The following is a 5807-nucleotide window of genomic DNA, read 5'->3' on the forward strand; positions in this document are numbered from 1 at the left end:
TCCTCCCATGTTGGTTCCTCCAGCACCTCGTCCTCTGTATAATTTTTTTTCCCCATATATATTTTTTCCATATTGTGAAGTGCTTCTACTTCTGCACTGTCCATACAGGCAGCCTACGGTACAGTAAAATTTTTATGATTTTATTTGTTTTGTTTCCGACAATGAGCCCCTGATGATTTCTGTCATAGTACTGGCAATAATTCAAAATTACACTTTCACCCCTGGTTCAGTCCACTTATTTTTGAGATGTAATGCACATTAATATTCTTTCTGTTAATAATGTGGTTTGCAAACAACTTCCTAGATAACAGTATGGATGCAAATTAATGTACCAGTATTATATTCTTTACATTATTCCAATTTCTTTCAAAATAATAAAAATATCAACAAAAACTATGTCCCCAGATATTCATTATCCTTTTTCTTATGAAAATTTATGACAAGTAAATGTCTCTCCTCGTGAGAGCATTTATGAAAATCTAAGAATATAAGATGTTTCCATTTGTAAAAAAAAGGAAAAAAAGAAACTAAAACACGAGGCAGTAGCAAATCTAACCAGTAGGTGTCGCTGCAGAACAACAATCTGTTTTTTTGCAACAGTTATGATGATTCCTTTCTTTTTATAAAAATACTAAACAATGTTATTGTTTCTTGAGACTGCTGAGATTTTTAGAAACTGTTGCATTTGGTCAGAGAATTAGATCAGAAAATATGAGTTCATCTGATCTTTTTATAAATATCTTGGGGAGCAGTACATTGAGGCATGATGATGTCAAAACGCCACAAGTCCCAGAGTGGCAATGTGACTAAAAACGTTTTAAAATAGATTGTTTTACTGAGGGCCATAGGATCAAATTCTGTGCTGAGATTGGATATCGGATGTCCTTTAGAAGGAAATCCAATATCATTTGTTTAAAAAATGATTCAATTCTTATTTTGATGTCAAACTAAAGACAGAATAGACAATTTACGTTGGTAGCCTATCTAAGTTTTGTCAACAAACTCCTTTATTATCAAATGCCAACATTTTCTTTCTTGCATAGTTAATCTTACATGTTTATGTACACAGTGCAGATATACTTATCAATCAAAGAACCATTTAATGCAAACTAATTTGAGCAAGTGTTTTACTTTTCAAATATTTGGCACTGATAGATTTTTAATCTGCATACATAGCAGGAAATCAAAGAAGAAAGATGAAAACTAAAAACTAAATTCAAATTAAGATTCAACAAAGTTTCATTGTTGATTTTTCTGGACTTGTTTCTTTTGAGATGTATGTTAGGGATTGTTTTGGACTGATTTCCAATGTTATTTATTTATTAATTAATTTTTGATAAGTCTTCATGGCAGTTTTAAGTTATTTCAGGTTCCTCTTTAAGAACTAAAACAACAATATTTAGTGTATTTTCCCCTAGCCTTTGTGCTATTAGAAAGACATTTTCTCATTCCACATGCTGAGTGAGCTGCCAAAGCAAAATGGTGTTTCTTTATTTTAAAAAAGTTGTTAGCATCTTATATTAATGAATGCAGCTTCTTACTTTGGCTATGAAATTTCCGAAAATCTTCCGACAATTCCAAATCTAGCATGATAAGAGCAAATATAGATACTTCTTACATCCTTCCTGTTACCTGCTGAAAGTCTTGCTCTCTCTCACTCTGTTGCAGCCTAAATTAGCCACAAGCTGGACAGGTTGTAGAAAAAACAGTTTACTTTTAGATGAATGAGTTAATAAATATAATCTTTATTTCAATCTTGTAAGCATGCAACACGTGTTAGTGAACGCAGAGCAAGAAACAGAAACAAAGTAAAAGAATTAAAATGCCAGATAATCTCCATCAATCTGATTATGCGGAATAAAATAAAATTTTATCATTTCTTAACCAACCGGAGTTAGAGAAAACAATTCAGTTGATCTCTAATTGATAATAAAAAAAATTAACTTTGCGTTTTAAGTCTCTAACTGTGTCCACTCCACATAGTGTTGTTTTAGCACAACCTGTTAGCATTTGTATGTGCCGAGTTCACTGATGGGCTAAAAAATCCCAATATTTGGGTTTCTGACAGTCAAGTCAAGGCCAATGAAAAAGCAAATCATCAGCTTCAGTCAGCCTCTCTAGTCTCAAGACATTTTCACACTTTTTAGCGGAAAAACTAAAAGTACAAATCTTTTTGATAAAGTGGGAAAACATACATGTAAACCAACATTTGTTTTTCTTCCCTGACTAATTTGATGTGTCTCTCCGTTCTGCTTTCCCTGAGACTGTACTGTCTCTCAGACTGTTTTAGTATCATTGCCGTGGTCAAACAGGCGCTCCCTCAGCCCACACACATCTGACTCTTTGCTTATTGTTACACCCTCTGCAGTTGTTGTTGGAGCACCAGGCGCTGTGCCTTTCGCCGCTCCCTCTGTCCAAAGCCAACCCTACAAAACCACCAACACATGTGGACATCGCATGGGATAAAATCCTTCCCTGCATGCCACATCTCTCATCATCCAGCCCTAATTCCATCCCGCCAGGAGGCTGATTCCTCACCGCTGTTTGCTACCATAACACTATTTTCTCAAACTCCCCACAGAATCAAAACAGCCAGCTCAAACTGAAACACAATAACTGTGGCTGAGTGGTCGCCGTGGCTGTCAGAGACAGGAGGTGTCGCTGGACGGGACTCTGGTGAGGGATGAGCTATTGCTAGCCGTTCTCTCAGATTGTGATTACACTGAGGAGATTTGTTTTAACAGAAAACACAGAATGGCAGGGCGGGTACTGTTACCGGTTTCCAGTTCTGTCAATAGTGTGAACGACGCTATGCAAGTCATTCTGTTACGGGATGATTTAAGTCCAGATTTTATTTAGATCGCTACAAAATGTGATATTTTTTAATCATTCAGTATGGGGCCTTGTGCTTTGGATCAATGTCCTGCTGCAGAAACAAACTGTAATTGGGTTTAAGGTTCTGCAATACACAGAGAAAAAATCACAACTACTTCAGTTATGGAAAAATATCCAGGTCTTGAGTTGGTTTCTGCATACAAAAGTATGCAGCACTCTGTGAAAAGTTTGGTGGAAGGAAAAAGTGTGGTAGAAAAAGTTGCACAAAACAACAACCAACATCAGAGCATTCAAGAATTGAACCAAAGCCCATTCAAAAGTTTGGAGAAGATTCACTGTGGCTGGGATCAGTGCTTCAGATCATTTTCTAATTTATTGAAAAGCCAATGTCTCCGGCTATCTTTGTAAATCTCAGCTGAGTAGTAAAGCTAATGTAATGCCGTATGTGTGTTTCTGAGGCAGAGGCAGGATGTGTGAATTAATTTACATGCCAGCTGGCCACTCCTGTCGCTGTGACATGTTCATTACGAAGCAGGAACATATGTTGGCAATGCTCGCTCATTGTCTGAGTGTCAGTTATCCCAACGTTACGGCCCATCAGTATTCTCTGGAAAGCAATTCAATTAGAGATCTCCAGGGGCCGCGGGGCCCCGGGGCCCTCAGCTCCACCTCCCTGAGCCCACAGGACTGAATGGCTGTCTCTTCAGAGTCCTGTGTGCTGGTTAAAGATAATCAAGTGAATTTTAACCTGTTAGATGACATTAAATATGTTACTAGAACAGATTCATATTCTCTTTAACTTTGTGATATCTTCAGTGGACTTCTAGACTTATATTTTGCATTTTATTCAATTATTCATTACAAAGCAAAGGTATTTTTACATTTGTCTTTAAATTTACATCTCTGAGGTGTTTTTTGCTTTTTTAAATATAAAACTACATAGCTATTAATGCAAAAAAGTGAGATGCAAAGAAATAAAATGTACTTTTCCTACCTGAATCTGACTTTTTTTTTTTATCCCTGTAAGAGTTGAAATGTGACGTTCTTTTAGTTTTTTTTCAACCCTTTATGACATAAGAGAGAAAAAAACTTTTTCTTTGCTTCAGACTTTAAAATAAAAGGTTATTCTTTAGACTTGTTGACATTCAGGATGCCACTTTTTGTTGCACTTTTCTAACATGCTTTGAGAATAGTTTTACCTATAGCCTATCATCATATTCACAACTCATGATGATGGGTCCTGTAATCCTAATTAATCTGAAACAACATCAATGGTTTGTTGCTCAAAGCCTAAAAGGTTTCTATTAAAGTCCCATAAGTAAACTTCACATGTTTACATTTGTGATGGTAGGTTGCAAATGATTTTGCATCCTAAACAGATAATGAAAATGTTTATTGTAGAAGATTTGTGAGCAAGAGTTGGTAAATATTTCATAATTTATCATACTTGAAGGCATGTTCTCTTGTCTTTACCATTTTGAAAAAACATTATTTTACTCATGACAATACAAAGTAAAAAAAGTGTTGACTTAATCTTAAAACTACTCAATTAAATGGCTAAAATAACGCAGCAGTTAAACTTAAATACAATATTTGTGACTCAACATGTTCATCTTGGAGTATCTTTACAAATAATGCTGCAGGAACAGAACACAGCTGTTTCCTAATGCGGCCATCGAAATGAACCTCAGTGTTAGGTCATATTTATATCCTGGGAAAACTCAGCATTTAATAAATTAGAAGTTCCTTTGACATTTTGATAAAAAAAACATCTTTATTTTACAGGTATTTGTATATATATGTGAAATAAATTAATTAAGAGCAAGAATTAGCTGTTCAGGTGCAGATCATGACGTGAAGGTCTATTAACTAACCTGAAGGCAACACAGAACAAACAACATGTAGGAGCAGAAACACCTAAAAAAGTGGCAAAAAAGATTCTTTTGCATTTATAGTTAATAGTTTATAGATTATAAAGTTTCTCAAGTAACAAATGTTAAATCTTTAAATAGCAGTAAGTAGCATTTTATTATCTTTACTGCGTGACTGACATTGCTTTTTCTCTCCTGGTTGGATGTTTTGTCTTGAGCTCCTACAGGTGCTCCAGGACCTTTCCTTCACCCTTTGGTCGTTGTCATGGAAACACTGTTTTACTTGGACACAGTGATGGCCTTGGACTGATCTTAATCCCAGTAACACAGCTGCCTGGATTACCGGCGCACCTCGACCTGGTGCGTTTGAATCCCCCTCTTCCTGGGACAAAGCTGACAGGCAGACTCACCTGCCGCTCCGCGATGGAGAGATAAACGGAGGACGAGGAACCAGGCCGGGATCCTTCTGTTTTTAACAAGTGATGATTAAAACACGCAGGAAAGAGATTTATTCCCCTGGCTGCATATCAAGTTAATTGAGAATTATTTTCATTTTGTCTTTGTGTAAATTAATCAGCTGTAAATGTTTCCTATAAACATAAAAAGAAAAGCTATGTGACCTCTTCTCTGGAAGCTTTAAAGCTGCACATAATCCTGTGACTGAAAATACACACTGATTTCACTTTTAATAGTTCTTGAATTTTCATATCAGAACTATATTAAACTTTTTATGTTTTTGAATAAATAATTAGAAATATTGAGAATTTTGTTCTGAAATGTATTTCTGCCCTATTCTTGGGTCATTATTAAGACATCTTTTCTTCCACATCACACACATGGCAGCATTGTTTCCTAAAATGTTTTTCCAGATTTTCTAGTACAGCTGTGTCCTTAAATGGCCACTAAATGATCAATCAGATCTGGCAAAAGTTGCAGTTAGCTGAACATCCTGATGGCATCTTCAAGTCTGAAACAACATTTTGCTCTAAAAACCTAAAATAATCTGATGCTTAAGTTAAAAACAAAGGTAATCAAAGCTGTGACTGAAAGCAGAGTTAACTAAGTGATCTTAAAGTCTAAAGAGAAGATGGAGGGCAAGCG

This window comes from Poecilia latipinna, unplaced genomic scaffold (genome assembly GCF_001443285.1).
Source record: "Poecilia latipinna isolate Pla-1442-1.1 unplaced genomic scaffold, P_latipinna-1.0 Scaffold962, whole genome shotgun sequence".
NCBI classification, from domain to species: domain Eukaryota; kingdom Metazoa; phylum Chordata; class Actinopteri; order Cyprinodontiformes; family Poeciliidae; genus Poecilia; species Poecilia latipinna.